The following is a 17,241-nucleotide window of genomic DNA, read 5'->3' on the forward strand; positions in this document are numbered from 1 at the left end:
ATTGATATACTTTGAAATACTTATTTAAAAGTAAGTATTGGGCATTATCCTATTCGCGCAAAGCGCGTAGAAAAACTAGTATACTTATACTAATAAGAGTCCAAGAGAGTTAAGCCTATAGTGGATATAAAAAATGACGGTCAAATTTTTTAATCAAATGAATGGCTCAGATTGATCAGATTTTAATTTTTTCATGGCTCAGATTTTAATTTTCCCTTGAGATTTTCTAATTTATCCTTAATGAATATGATTATCCGTTATCTTTTCCGTTAAATATTATCTTTTCCGTTGATTTCTGTTAGTTCACCGTTAATTTACCCATTGATTTCAATAAAAAAAGTATTAGGTTCGAACTCCATCCTAATTAAAGTTGGCATAATTAGTACTCTGTTTTACTTTTATTAAATTAAATAATAATTTAGTAGCTACAACAAAAAATAATACATATGCATTTCCTTAATTTAGAATTGAGTTAATACCCAAAATCGTCCTCGACTATAGTGGTTTTTCTCAATTTCGTCCTAAACGACTTTGGTGACCTAATATCGTCCCAGACTTTTGTGTTTCGCTCAATTTAGTCCTCCATTTGTTATTCCGTCAAATTGGTGTTAAATAAAGGGACAATTCAGTAATGTAATATTGATCTCTCCTTACTTTCAACTTGTGAAGTGCGAAATTTATCTTACTTGTATGAATTACACCCAGAATTACTCCCGGACCTGCAAATCAAATTTTATATTCACAGTTTAAGGAGTAATTCTGGAAGTAATTCGTAAAAAAAAAAAGGATTTCGCAGTTCACATGTCTATGAGTAAAGAGATGTCAATATTAAAATTACGGAATTGTCTATTTATTTAACACCAAATGGACAGAATAACAAATGAGGGACTAAATTGAGCAAAAACACAAAAGTCTGGGACTAAATTGAGCGAAACACAAAAGTCTAGGACGATATTAGGTCACCAAAGTCGTTTAGGACGAAATTGAGAAAAACCAATATAGTCGGGGACGATTTTGGGTATTAACTCATTTAGAATTATATGTGTCTACAATGTCTTTATTCAAAAAAAAGTTATTCATTATCAATAAATTAAATAAGAGAAAACTATGACTATGTGGTCTAATGGTATTCGGGGTGGACTTCCAAGTGGAAGGTTGTGATTTCGAGCCTCAGTGGAGGCGTTATTGGCTCTTTCTGTTTCAGTAGGTTGAGAAAGTATATGAACAGATACTACAATGTAATAGAGCTAGTAGCATTCAAAAAAAAAAAAAAAAAGAGAAATAATTTCATTAGTTATATTGTCTTTATTTTTCTCCAATATAAAAATTCTTTACATTCAAATTCATCAATTGATTATATTCGTTACATTGTCCGACAATGTCTTTATTAAAAAAAATTATTCACTATCAATAAATTAATTAAAAGAAATAATTTTATTAGTTATATTGTCTTTATATTTCTCCAATTTAAAAATTATTTACATTCAAATTCATCAATTGATTATATTCACTACATTGTCTATTATCAATTTTGTGAACTATTTTTAATTAAATATCAAAGTTATAATACAAAATAATGTTATATATTTATTTACCAAGTATTTTATTAACACCGTGAAAAAATTAAAAAAATATATAATTAATAAAGTCAATCACATTAACTACTTGAGGGATTTGTTGACAAAGAGAGTATTCAAATCACACAACAAATTGAAGTGAGAACTACCTCGCAATGTCCTTGTTTGACAATCATCCGTTAGCGGTTAGCATTAGCGAATTATATCAACAGTTGGTAAAAATATATTTGAAAAATTAGCTGTTTAGATTAACATGTAAAATGACCTAAGGGTGTGTGTGTGTGTGTGTGTGTGTGTGTATGTAATAATAATAATAATAATAATAATAATAATAATAATAATAATAATTGATGGAATTAATTAACTCGGGGGTCCGTGTTAATTAATCTAATTAATGAATAAACATCTCCATGGAGAAAATATAAATGATAAAAGGATTGCAGGGAATCAATAAATAAGAAACAAATATGCAGGACACAAAGATATTTAACGTGGAAACCAATATGGTGAAAACCACGAGCCTTTTTGGGCTAAGCCAAGCCGAAATCCACTAATTTGTAGTTGTAGTACATGTACACAGGTATGTAGGCCATGACCCTGAAATATATGGAAAAAGAAAGGAGAGTATATGTAGAAGAGAAGTTTAATATTTGAGACTGGCCCCCCACCTTCCCTGTCTTCCTGAGCCTTTATATAAAGTAACTTCCTGACAGTTATAACTTCCCGTAGCCTTTCCTATTTGCTTGCCATGACCTCTTCTCTTTGACTAATATATTATTATTGTTATAAATAATAATAATAATAATAATAATAATAATAATAATAATAATAATAATAATAATAATGATAATAATCACAATAATATGGCATGCATATTATATTATTTCATCATGAGTCCCCCACTTTCTTAACTGCGAGTATTTGTCAGTATAAGAAAGTAGAAACTTGATATTTACCAAATTGTAGGCTGGACTCCATGTTTGTGCACGGGGCACCAAATTTGTGACATTCCTTGCTCGGAGTGAGGAGATCATATGAAAGTTACGATTAGGTGCACGGAGCACCCATAAGCCACGATTAGGTGCACGGAGCACCCATGAGTCACGATTAGGTGCACGGAACACACATGAGTCACGATTAGGTGCACGGAGCACCCATAAGGTCATGGTTAGGCAGACGGAGCACCCATTAGTTCGCGGAAGTCATTCCCTGGATGCTAAATAACACATGATTAGTGGGTCATGCCACTAGTATTGATTTAAATATAAAATTAAAATAGAAGATAGGTTCGGAAATCTTCTATCTCCCTTTTAATTTATTGTGACCAACACCAAACTTATTCTTCAGAATTGTTATTGTAAGAGGTAGCGCGGAACTACCGTGAAATTTAAGAGGTAGCGCTGAGCTTACCATAAAATTTTGGTGGTGGCAGCGCAGGGCTTGCCTCGCAATATAATTGGTAGCACAGAGCTTACCATATTACGTTATATATGTGGGAGAAGGGAGCTTGCCACATTATATAGTTATTTGAATAAGTTGGCTATTGGACCAATCAACTAGTTAAAAAGTAATACTGATATAAAGAATAACAACAATAATAACGATACTTATCTTTTAGCGCAGCATGTTAGAATTCGGGATGCCGCCACCTTAGCCAAACGTCATTTTTTTTTTTATATTCCTTGTTAAAAGGGGCAGCAGGTATCAAAACTCCATGTGATCGTGATCACAGATTTTACAATTGCGAGAATGGAGATCTGTGATGGTCCAATAGTCGATGAAGCGGCAAACGCCAGGGATGGTTAGCGTACTCCTGGCCACAACTCCAAAGGAACCAACAATAACAATTTCATGCATAATCTTCCCCTTCCCCATAATTTTAATTCATAATAATTAAGGGGTTATTGAAGGAGTTAGAGACAAGTGATGGTCCAGCATTTCGATCTCTCCCCATTTTCTACGTAACATTCCCACCATTTCATAGAAATAATTTCTCCATCCCAAAGAGTGATCAATAAATTAAAGTGCACACAATGGATGAAAAATGGCTTGCCAGGTTGCTACTTCAGACATCTTCATCGCAATATCACACTTGTTGAGTTCAATAACGACTCGGAGCTTCCGTAGCTCCTCAAAAAAAGGGACAGCGACGCGAGGGAGTTGACTCCTGCTGTTGTTCTCCGACGGTACATTCAGTTGAGGTGCACCCTTTCATGTGCTGCCAATTGCTGGAACCGCCTCAGCCGAGACAACATACAGTCGGCCACCAAAATTCCAGCCGCGACTCTGCAGGATGCCCAACACCGGGCATCGCCACTTCGGCACCACCTAACCTCCTCCGTCTGTTCTCTGATCGACGTTGCAATGCCTAAGGCACACTCCATCACCGTCAGCAAGAAACCACATGAGGGCTGGCCATATCAACGTTGTTGGACGCTTCTTCCCGGCAGCTGCCACCACAGCGAGCTGGCTCCTTTTACGGTGACGATTTGCAGCTCCTGCTTGTTTGGTCACATGTTGAACTTGGTTGCTGCTGCTGCATTCAAACTATTCTCCATTTTAGCTTCGAGATTCAAGATTTCATTTCCAAGGAAATGAAATGAGAGATGGAAGGATAGAGTGTTTCTTGAGAATCTTGTATTATTCGCATGAATACTGGAGATAACGTACTGGATGGAGTATGATTGAAATGAAGTTTGCATACACAGGAAAAATATGAATAATTTAAAGATGAATGTTATAAAAATGGAATGGTATATTTCACTGTTGTGGAAAATGGAGAGTAGATTAAACTCGAGTGTTTAATCAGCTAATGATAGATAGTAGAGAGACCATGCTTAAGCTTGTACAGCCGCTCTCAACAAAAGCACCATTGATGGAATTAATTAACCCAGTGGTCCGTGTTAATTAATCCAATTAATGAATAAACATCTCCATGGAGAAAATATAAATGATAAAAGGATTGCATGGAATCAATAAATAAGAAACAAATATGCAGGACACAAAGATATTTAACGTGGAAACCAATATGGTGAAAACCACGAGCCTTTTTGGGCTAAGCCAAGCCGAAATCCACTAATTTGTAGGTGTAGTACATGTACACAGGTATGTAGGCCATGACCCTGAAATATATGGAAGAAGAAAGGAGAGTATATGTAGAAGAGAAGTTTAATATTTGAGACTGCCCCCCACCTTCTCTGTCTTCCTGAGCCTTTATATAAAGTAACTTCCTGGCAGTTATAACTTACCGTAACCTTTCCTATTTGCTTGCCATGATGACCTCTTCTCTTTGACTAATATATTATAATAATAATAATAATAATAATAATAATAATAATAATAATAATAATAATAATAATGATAATAATCACAATAATATGACATGCATATTATATTATTCCATCATATAATAATATATTATTCCATCATGCTAACCGTTAGCGGTTAGCATTAGCGAATTATATCAACAGTTGGTAAAATATATTTGAAAAACTAGCTGTTTAGATTAACATGTAAAATGACCTAAGGGTGTGTCTGTGTGTGTGTGTGTAATAATAATAATAATAATAATAATAATAATAATAATAATAATAATAATAATAATAATAATTGTTTTTAAAAAATAAAAAAATTATAATTAAGCCAATCATATTAACTACTTGGTGATTTATTGACAAAAAAAATAACAACAAATTGAAGTGGAAAACTATCTCGCAATGTCTTTGTTTGGCAATCAACAGTTAGCTCATCAATATTAGTATATATTTAATATTTTATGCCATAATTTTTATTTGCTCTCCCTTATGTCCTGTATTTGGTTTCAACGATACCTATACAATTATTTTATTGACAATTATAATCAATCTGGACTATATTATCTTGCATTTGTAAACTTAGAATTGCCCATTTAAATACGCAAATTTAACATTCAATTATCTATGCATGAACAATTCCAATATAATCTTGCATTGATATATTTTAAAGTACTTATTTAAAAAAAAAAAAAAACATTAGACATTATCCCAATTGCACAATGCGCGCAAAAAACTAGTATAAATATAAATGTGTTGTATGTACATTTTTTACCCAAAAATTAGATAACGATAACAAATATATTGCGGTTGATTTTATTGAACACATGTAATTTATACTTATAAATTATTATTATCTCACTGTTATGTTTTCTACTCTTTTTTTTTTCCTTTTATTTTTTTTTTCAGAGAACAATGATGCAGTAATTGGGGGAAAGACAAGAACAACGGACCCAAAATTACGTTTGTTTTGTTGTATATACGTTTGTTTAGTATATAGAGTAAGATTAGTTACTAAATTGGCCGATCGTGTACTATATTCGGAGCTCATGCAGGAATCAAAGTTTTAGTGCTATGAATGTCACTAACACCTTCAGAGCGAAGGCTACTATTGAATAAATAAAATCCAATACGAAACATTATCACACGACTTTAATCATGATGAAATGTATGTTACAGTTTCAAAGATAAGTAATTCAAAGGAGTTAAAAATTTTGATATTGTTGTAATGTTGTTTGTGCCCGTTGGCCTTTAGCTCCTATCCTAACCGGTGGGTTGTAGCATTTGTATCAATAGTATAAAAGATAAAAGTAAAATATAGAACAAGAGATATCGGTGAAAGAGGAGTAAAGATTCCATTATATCAACTCCTCATTTGAGTACAAGGAAGAGATATATATAATACATTTGTAACGGAAAGTAGTAAATGATAGATATAAATATGAGCGTTACAACTGTTACAAAAGCTACTCATAATGTCCACATTATTCATAAATACTTTATAACACTCCCCCTTGGACATTATGCATCCATGACCTTGCCTCGTTAAAATACTTGCTAGGAAAACCCTGTGGGAAAAACCTAGACAAGAAAATAGTACAAGGTATATAGATGGTATATTTGAATACATTCATGCCTCGTTAAAAACTTCACTAGGAAAACCACGTGGGAAAAACCTAGTTGAAGAAAAGAGTACATGATATTTGCAGAATCATATATGGTACGGGTTGCCTCATTAAAACCCATAACTTAAGAAAACCCTGTGGGAAAAACTTAGTTAAGGGAAAAAGAGTACAACCGTAAGCCTTCAGGGCATAATCTTCAGGATTTCGGGGTTCGTCCATTTAAGTATTTATATATTTGCAACACCTCAATTGACATTACTATATCATACTCGTGCCTCGTTAAAAACCACACTAGAAAAACCCATTGGGAAAAACCTAGTGAGGAAAAGAGTACATGGTATGTATATGCTACAAAAATTATAATTATTAGTCCTTTTAAGACCCAATCTACTGGATTGATTCGAGTAAATATACACGCTGCAAAAGTGCAACTATTAGTCCTTTTAAGACCCAATCTACAGGATTGATCAATCTACAAGATTGACTCGAGTGAATGTACTTCTCGTCTCCCCCTGAAGATAACAATCTTCAAATTCTACATTTTTTGAAGTAAAACCATTGTTTCAAAAGAGAAGGGATATGGTACAATCTTCAGGATTGTCATTAGAATTTATCAAGGGATGTGGCACAATCTTCAGGATTGTCATTAGATTTTATCATATTTTCACATGATCATCTGGACCAATAAAAAATTATTTATAGTTTATATTTTGTTGCTCCCCCTAAATATAATAATTTTCTTTACCTACGCATATCAATCTTATGCATATTTTGTAGGTGTACATTTGCTAACTTGTCACTGGAGCAAATCTTTTGGACAAATATTTTATCACTCTTCTGGAGTTTATATCATGAAACCTATATACGTTCATTTGTCCAAGTATGATGACTTCATGTCAAAAAGCATCAATATGAATATTTGTACCTTGACTTGCTATTCCTAATCTCATCGCATAACTTAACAGTCGCTATAACCAAGCGAGAGCATAATAGAGTAATGATGAGATGAAAATGTACAAAGTACATCTATAAGAACAAGTATTATTCTTTAGGCTTAAGATGCTTTAAAGCTTAAATTGATTTATAATATATCAATCCAAGTCATGACATTTAACAGAATGCCAATATTCAAATGACTTCTCGAAAGACATATTTTATACCTGGTAGGGAATGTCCCGACCGACATAGCTTCACCACGATCGAGGCGCCTTTTGTCCTTTTCTCTCTGTCTTTGCAGGTAACAGGTCGGGATCCTTGAGAAGAACCCGGTCGGGAACCGACCGGGAGCTGCCCGAGCGATGGTGTCAACCCCGAGCGGTAGTCCTTCGGCGAGAGAGCTGACTAAAGACACGTGGCGGCTCTTTACATCGACAGGCAGGGCACCCAGGAGGATGGCACGTGGTGGCTACGTGGAAGACATGCCGAGCGGCTGGGATCTTGTCTCCGGCGCAGCGGCTATAAATACCCACAGTAGCTACAGTGTAGAGGACTTTTGGACGATCGATAGGTTGTTATTAGAGACTCCCGACCGCAGTCAGTCGGTACTCAGAGCAACCAAGTAGATTGTACTTAAGAACTCTACCTTGATCAATAAAGATTTATTTGCTTTACTTGGTCTTGTGTTGTTTATATTGCTTACGTAGAATTAGCAGTATCATTTTGGCGCCGTCTGTGGGGACCCGTGCAACAAGCCAACGTCTTGACGAGCACCCGGTCTCTTTTCTAACATGTATCCGTGGGCACACAACAACTTCGCCGACGACCAGGCGGATGCGGCGAGCTCCTCCGACCACTATGCTACCCAACAGCAGGGTCAGACGATGGACCTCAACCTCAATCTCTCACCACCGCATCCGTCAAATACATACCCGGCCGCCCAACAGCCGGTAAATTACATCCAACCGGGATACCCACCACCCGGTCTGCCATACCAGCAGCAGCCGATGATGTATCCCGCCCAGTACCCGTACCCGGTCCCACCTCCACCATACGGGTATTGGCCAGGCCAACCGATGTGTTACACTTCCCCGGTTGGTTATCCACCATATACGCCTGCCTATACAGCTCCAGCCGCCGCCCCTCCAGTACAACCAATCGCACAAGTAGAGCCGCAGCGTCAGTCCACTTCCCGGGCTCGACGCTCGGCTCATTCGCGGTTGGGGTCGGGGGGTGCTGATGCGATGGAGGCACCAGCTCAGGCCGTTCAAGCGGAGGACCCCGAGGAGGTTGCCCGTGCGGTAGCTTTCGATCGTCTCCGACCAGAGATGCGCCAGCGTCTGGGACCCCAGGACCTGAATCCCAGGCAAGAGGACGAACAAATGCAGGAAGCTAGCCACGAGGCTTCGTCCGGGTACAGCGGGTCGAGATCACATCGACGTCGACGCGCTCGGGATACAGCCCAAGCCGCCCAGAACGCCGAGCTCAACGAAACCCGAGGATTGCTCTACAATCTCCAGGCCGAAGTTGCGCAGCTCAGGAGTGCGTACCCGGGAGCACCCCCGGCCGACCGATCGACCCTACACCAGACGCCTTTCACAGCAGCGGTAATGGCTCAGCCTTACCCGCTCGACTTAAAGGTCTCGGGAGAGAAGAGTTACGACGGTCGAACAGATCCGGAGGCCCACGTCAACGATTTTTTCAGCAACATGATGCTGAAGGGCGTTTCGGACGCCGTGATGTGCAGGGCTTTTTATTCGACCCTAACCGGTCGGGCAGCGGAGTGGTTTCGAACCCTGCCACCCGGGTCGATCGACAAGTTTGAGACCCTGGCGATCAAGTTTGTACGGAAGTTTATTACTTCCAAAGTGGTGAGGAAGTCTTACATGTACCTCGAGAAGGCCAAGCAGCTGGAAGGGGAAAGCTTGACCGACTTCCTTATCAAATGGAAAGCGGCGGTCGGAGAGGTCGAACCCATGGATGATGCGACCGCCACCCACATGCTCCATATCTCCCTTCGGGCGGGGCATCTATACCAAGATTTTATCCTCCACCCCCCGACCACGTATGAGGAGGCCCTCCGAAGGGTCACGGATTACGCCAATGCTGGTGAGGCGAATGCCGTAAAACGTTCACAAGAGGTCGGGTCTTCGTCCCGTAAACCGGCCGGCCGGGCGGAACATCGATCGGCAGGCGATCATCCCCGATCCCACACCAGGCCTGGTGAGTTTACGGCCTTAAACCGATCTGCAGCGGAGGCCATGCAGTATGCCCAATCCTGCAATCTCATCAAACTCCCCCATCCCGATCGAGACGGTCCCGACAGAAGTAAGCATTGCGCTTACCATCGGTGTGCCGGGCATGACACTGAGGAGTGCACCCACTTGCGCCAATTGTTGGAAGATTTGCTCAATTTGGGAAAATTGGACAAGTGCGTGGGGAAGAGGGAGGAGAGCAAGAGGAGTACCGATCGGAGGGATCACAGGCGATCACATCACCGCTCCGATCGGTCGGGTCAAGACCGAAGAGACGACCGAAGGGACGATCGTCATGAAGACCGGCGGGACCCTGATCCCCCGACCAGCAGTCGCCCGGTCGGCAAGCCCACCATCCATGTCATATTTGGTGGCCTAGAAGACGCTTCCCAGCCGAGGACGAATTGCCCGGTTGCGATCGTGGATTCCCGGGGGACCGGGAAAAGACAAAAAATGGAGCCCATAACCTTCACCTTAGAGGACCAACCTAGCAGCAGTGACCACGGCATGGAAGCGCTCGTGGTCACAATCGACGTCAAGGGAACGGACGTCCAGAGGGTTATGGTGGACACGGGTAGCAGTGTGAACGTCCTATACTTGGACGTGTTCGAGAAGCTTGGCCTTGACAGGAAGGAGCTGACTCCGGTCGGTGTACAACTGTCGGGATTTACCGGGGCCCTCATTTACCCCGAAGGCAAAATCACTCTCCCGGTCGAGATCGGCACCCCCCCGAAGTCGATCAAGACAGAGCTTGAGTTCGTTGTGGTCAACCTCCATTGCGTCCACAACATCATCCTAGGCCGACCCGCCATCATGAAGATCGGTGGGATAATTTCCATGCCCCATCTCTGCATGAAATTCCCCACCCCAAGTGGGGTCGGTGTGGTCCGTGGCGATGTCCAGTCCGCCCGCAAGTGCTACACCCGAGCGGTCAACAGACGCGATTCCGGTCCGTCTTCCCGGGTGAACACTATAGCCAAGGAGGAGGCTAAAGAACGGAAGGAACAACCCGAACCTTCCGAGGAGATAGAAGAAGTTCCCCTGTCCGAGGACCGCCCGGATAGGAAGATTAAGATTGGCCGGGCCCTCGCCCCCGAGCTCCGAGCAGAGGTTCTGAGCATACTCAGGGAGTATGCTGATATTTTTGCATGGGGGCCTGAAGACATGCCCGGGATCGATCGATCGGTCATTTGTCATAAGCTAGCCGTCGATCCCGCAGCGAGGCCGGTCGTGCAGAAGACACGACACCTATCTTCCGATCGCCGCGAGTTTGTCAGAGAGGAGGTCAAGAAAATGGCGGCGATCGAGCACATCCGCCCGGTTATTTATCCCGAGTGGGTGGCAAACATTGTTCTACTTCCAAAGCCCCCAGCTTGGAGGATGTGCATAGATTTCACGGACCTCAACAAGGCCTGTCCGCTCGACCCTTATCCTCTACCGAGCATTCACCAGATGGTCGACGAGACGGCCGGGGCCGAGTTGATGAGCTTCATGGATGCCTTCAAGGGGTATCATCAGATCATGATGCACCATGAAGACGAAAGCAAAACAGCCTTCGTGACCCCGGACGGGCTGTATTGCTATCGAGTGATGCCGTTCGGCCTCCGGAATGCAGGAGCGACCTACCAGAGGATGGTCAACATGCTTTTCGCCGACCTGTTGGGCCAGACGATGGAGGCTTATATTGATGATATGCTGGTCAAGAGTCGGGACCGATCCGACCACACTCGAGACCTCCGGGAGTGCTTCCAGATCATGAGGAAGTACCAGTTGCGGCTGAATCCGACCAAGTGCACATTCGCGGTTCAGACCGGCAAGTTCCTCGGCTACATGATGACCAAGAGAGGAATTGAGCCCAACCCGGCCAAGGTAAAAGCGATTCTGGACATGCAACCACCTTCTACCGTTCGGGAAGTCCAGCAATTGACCGGTCGGTTGGCAGCCCTTAGCCGGTTCCTCTCCAAGTTAGCCGAGCGCGCTTTACCTTTCTTCAAGGTATTGCGAAAAGTTAACGGGTTCGTCTGGGACGAAGAGTGCCGGGTAGCTTTCGATGAGTTGAAGGAGTACCTCATGTCACCTATTGTGCTCTCAAAGCCTGAGCTCGGAGAAGAGCTAGACGTGTACCTCGCCGTCTCCGATCGTGCAGTAAGCGCAGTATTGTGCCGAACCGATCCGGAAGGGGTCCAGCGACCGGTGTACTATGTAAGCCACGCGCTACATGGTCCCGAGCTCCGGTACTCCCGGTTAGAGAAGGTCGTCTACGCCCTCTATACCGCCGCGAAGAAGTTGGCTCCCTACTTCCAGGGTCGAGCGATCCGCGTTTTGACCGATCAGCCGATCGGACCAGTCCTCCGAACCGCTTCATCATCAGGCCGCCTAGTTAAGTGGGCGTTAATGCTGACCCAATATGTGATCGAATACCGACCAAGACCAGCAATCAAAGGTCAGGCTCTGGTAGATTTCTTGGTCGAGTGCACCGCCCGGGATACCCGACCCCCCGAGGTTGAGGATCCCGAGGCCGAGTGGTGGTCATTAGCTACTGACGGGTCAAGTAGCAAAAAAGGAGCGGGCGGAGGAGTAGTGGTCACGAGCCCAGAAGGTTTCAAGGTGTATTTCGCTCTGATGTATCAGTTCCACCCGACCAACAACGAAGCCGAGTATGAAGCATTTGTGAATGGCTTGCAGTGCGCTCGGGACTTGGGGGCTGAATACATCCGAGCCCAAACAGATTCTGCGCTCGTGGTCGGGCAAGTTCTCGGAGATTATGAGGTTAACGGAGAACGTCTACAATTATACCGAGACCTCGCCATGGAGAAGCTTGCACAGTTCCGGGGGTACACCGTCCGACACATACCCCGATTGGATAACGCCGATGCGGATATCTTGTCTAAATTGGCCCAAGACGCCCCGGAACACATGTCGAAGATAGCTCGGATCTTGGTGATCCCCAAACACAGTATCCATCGCCTGCCGGTCAACCCAATCCAACCGGTGGAAGATAGCTGGATCACCGATCTGAAGGAATACCTCGAGCACGGTCGACTCCCAGACGACCCGCAGCGTGCTCGAAAGGCCAAGCTGAGAGCCCCGAGATTCCAGGTCTCGAACGGTCGTCTATATCGACGATCGTATGGAGGTCCTCTCATGCGATGCCTGACCGCGTTTGAGGCGGATTTAGTGATGAAGGAGCTTCACTCGGGAATCTGCTCCTCACATCAAGGAGGCCGGTCGCTGGCCCGTCGTATCATGCTGATCGGGTACTATTGGCCGTCCCTCCAGCTAGACTGTGAAAAGTTAGCTCGGGAATGTGAGACGTGCCAACTGTACGCCCGGATGCCTGGACGCCCGGCAACGTTCTACCAGCCAGTCACGACCGCAATTCCTTTCGCTAGGTGGGGGGTGGACATCTTAGGCCCTTTCCCTCAGCTTTCCGGTCGAAGAAAGTTTGTGATCGTCGCCATCGACTACTTCTCCAAGTGGATAGAAGCCGAGCCTTTAGCCACGATCACATCTCAGCAATGCGCTCGATTTCTTTGGAGGAATGTGGTTTCCCGCTTTGGTGTGCCCGTGCATCTCATCAGCGACAACGGCCGCCAGTTCGTAAGCCAGTACTTTCAAAGTTTCTTAGCCACGATCGGGACGACTCACGTCCGGTCGTCGGTGGCTTACCCGCAGGGAAACGGTCAGGTGGAAAATGCTAACCGGACGATACTGGAAGGTCTGAAAAAGAAGTTACACTCGGCCAGTCGTAGTTGGGCCGATGAGTTGCCATATGTTTTATGGACTTATCGGACGACCCCGAGGGAGGCTACTTTGGAGACCCCTTTCGCCCTGGTTTATGGAGCTGAAGCCCGACTCCCGATCGAGGCTTGGATCCCGACCGATCGAGAGAGAACCTACAACGCGGAAGACAATGAACACGCCATGGCTGTGGATCTCGATGCGGTCGAAGAAAAAAGAGAGCTAGCCGCTCGGCGTATGACCGAGTACCAGAAGCGCGTCAAGAGCTCGAAGGATGTTCGGGTCAACCCTCGTTATTTTCAAGTCGGAGATTACGTCTTACGACGAAGGGAGGCCAGTCAACCCTTAGAAGGGGGAAAGCTAGCTCAGAATTGGGAAGGGCCGTACATCATCAACGCTGTCATCCGGCCGGGGACATACCGACTAGAGACAACGACGGGTCGGTTAATAGAGGGGACTTGGAATTCCGAGCACCTCGTTCTTTTTAGGCATTAGCCTATCTTTTGTATTTTTAGACGAAGTGGGGGCTGGACCTGCGAGTTAGTCCCGGTCGTCATTTCTATGTAAATTTTATGGTTGTAAAATTAGTTCAACCGCCTGCGAGCGGGAAAGTTTAATGTATATACGATCAATGATTGCTCGACCGTTTGTATGCGGCGGCACGATCGGTTATTTTCCTTCACCCTTGTCATCAGCAGATCAGTTCAACATTCAATCGATCGGGCGAAGTCCGTCGACCGGTCAAAACGCGCTCCACATAGGCGGACACTCGAGTCACGCCACCGATCGGGGAAGCCAGGAGCTCTCAGCAGTATTCCCCGATCCATCCAACTTCTGTCCACTATCGCACCCACTCGTGCCTTGTGCGCGCAATAGTGTGGGGGCTGGGATAAGGAAGTATAGAAGGCCCGTCGCTCGGTTACATTCCGACCGTAGAGGCTTGAAAATTTTTTCGGCAAAGGCCTGGAGATCGGGTAAACCTGATCGGTTGGCCAGTTTTGAAGTCGAAATATCGAACGCACGACCGGGCCATAAGGTTGTAAGGTCGGGCGTTGAGTGGATCGAGTATCGCGAGACCGGGCCTAAAGGCCAAGTGGTCGAGTGATTGAGATCAGTATGTGCGAGGTCGGGCCGCAAGGCCGCGAGGTCGAGAGTTAAGGGTCAACGCTTGCGCGGTTAAAGACAAAAGTGCGAAAAGAAAGAACGAGCGACGCAGGATGGAACCAAAAAATAAATTTCATTAACAAGCAAAAAGTTGCCCGGTACAATTCGGGACCGGGCTCCCGATCAATGGCCCTTTACAAAAAAGAAGAAGAAGAAATGAGCCTAATCTACTTCTTCGCTTCCTGAGCACCGGCGGTCGCCTCTTTCCCGCTCGGGGCAGCCGCCGACGAAGCCCCAGGCTCGGTTGCCTTGGCTTTCGGGGTCGGGGTAAAGGGGGAGGGACCGGGATCTGCCACGTCCGGGGGTAAGGCCGACAAGACCAGTTGGAGATCATCAGCGTCGAGGGCCTCCTCCAACCGCTTGCGGATGCGTTCAAGCATTTTTTGCTTCCCGGCCGTAAAGGCCCACTTCCCGAACGAGACGATCAACTCGTTCCCGACCTCGTCTCCTCGGGCTGCTGTTAGGAAGGCCGTGCCCAGCTCCTTGTCCTTGAAGGCTGCCCGCACCAGCTCGCTCGGATTCCCGAGCTGGGCCTTCAGTTCCTTGGCCTCCCCAATCGCCCGGCTGGCGACCTTCTCGGCCAGCACCCGCTCCTCGTCACCCTTCTTCAGGGCCTTCTGCGTTTTCTCCAGCTCAGCCTGGAGTTCCTTGATCTCCTTTAGACGACGAGCAGCCGTCTTCTTGTGGTGATCGGCCTCCTCGGCCAGCAAAGCTTGACCCTGAAGAAGTTGGGTCGCCCGGGAGATCTGCAATACAAAGAAAATAGTCAAGATTAGCCCGATCAACGATATTTGGGCAAAGAAAGATTAAAAGTTGGGACTCACCTCGGCCAGATCGTGGCCAATCCGTTCAGCCACCTGGATCGGGGTCATCTTTCCCAGATCCGCTCGGGCTGGCGCGGCATTACCGATCCGTGCCAGCACGGATGTAGGCTCCCTCTCCCGCCCGGCCGAAGGGGTCGGGCTGTGCTGCTCGCGGCGGCGCTTTAGGCTGCCCGCCTCGGTCGCGCCCTGGTCGGCGACCTTTTCCTTTCCCCGGGCGACCTCCACCCGAGTGACCAGGACGTCCGGCTGCTCCACGATGAAGCCCTCGCCCGTCGTCACGGTCGAGGCGCTCAAAGGTCGGGCAGTTGGGATCTCCTTCTCCCCGGCCGCCTTGGTCTTGGCCTTCTTCTTCCCGCCGAGCGAGATCTTGATGGGTGGGGGAAGGGCGGTGTCCTCATCACCGAACTCGGCCATTGCTGCAAACAAACAAAGAAGAAAACCCAAGTTAGTGCGGTCATAACATAAGAGTTTGGCTCGGGATAAACAGTTCGAGCTAAACCTTTCTTCTTTCGTTTCGAAGGCTTGGCGACCGTCACGCCCATCGGTACGGGCAGGTACTTCTCGCTTAGTTCGTACGTGGGGGGCGGGAGCTTGGCGGCTGCGAGACTCTCGGCCGTCCGGAAGATGGAGTACTCGTGTATTTCACTCGAGATCCGAGTGACCGTCTCCTTGAGCGCCTGAGTCGCGGCCGGCACCACTTGCTTTCTGAAATGGCTGCTCCAAGCGCGATCGACCGGGAAGACCCAGGGCTCGTACTTAAGGGAGAAAATCCTGTTTTTCCACCCCCTGTTGTTCCCGGGCAGCCCCTTGATTGCACACATGTCGGCCCGGGATTGCAGCATCAGGAACCCACCCCCGTAGCGGCCCGGGAGAACCTTGATCTGGTAGATGAAGTTAAACAACTCCATCGTGCACTCAGCCTTGTGCCGGGCGCATATCTGCGGGAAGCAGGCAAGGATCCGGTGGGAGTTCGGGCAGATCTGCGCCGGGACAACCCGGTAGTATGCCAGGAAGGCGTTCAGGAGCGGGGTAAAGGGAATGGCGATCGGGGCCATCAGGGAGTCGTAGTGCATCCCGATCCACTTGCCCCGATGCCTGTCGATCACGTTCCCCAGCTGCCGGCTCGTGTCGAATTCTGCTCGACCCCGGAGTATCTCAGCAATCCGAGCCGCCTCGCCTTTGGTCAGCAGGCTCATCTCTTGCTCGACACTCTCGCTATTCAGGAATTCGAGCTCGACAGCTGGTATAGCCGGCCCGGCCGGGTCTTCTTCGGTCTGCTCGGGGGTATTTTCTCGATCACCCCCTCGAGCAGCTTCCGGGTGGTCCCCAACCACCCGGGTAGGCGTTTCCCTAACGCCCTCGGTTGGAGAACCCCGCCCGCTTGACGTGGCTCTCTCTTCTTCTTCCTCGCTGGTACTCCCCGATCCGCTCGAGCTTGAGCTTGACGATCCGGAGGAGCTTGATGCGTTGTCTCGCTCGGCGGCTTGCTCGGGGGCTGGCGTCGCTCGGGGACTGGCGTCCGGGGTGTAGGACATAATGTCCACTTCCTCGTCGCTGATGTGCTCGACCTCCTCGTCGTAATCAGCAATCGAGGCGTTTTGACTGTCTGAGTCCGTCATATCGATCTACCTAAAGGTCGGTCGGAGTTAGTAAGGACTTGAGACGTCCGGGACAGTTAGTTGACCTAGCAGTTCTACCTATAAATGAGAGCTTAAAGTAAAGAGGAGGGTTGAGAGTTTACCGGTTGAAGGAAGATTGAAGTTTGGAGCTTGAAAGTTGAAGTTTGCTTGCTCGACTGCTTTGCTAAG

This window comes from Ipomoea nil, unplaced genomic scaffold, assembly GCF_001879475.1.
Source record: "Ipomoea nil cultivar Tokyo-kokei standard unplaced genomic scaffold, Asagao_1.1 scaffold2545, whole genome shotgun sequence".
In the NCBI taxonomy this organism is placed as follows: domain Eukaryota; kingdom Viridiplantae; phylum Streptophyta; class Magnoliopsida; order Solanales; family Convolvulaceae; genus Ipomoea; species Ipomoea nil.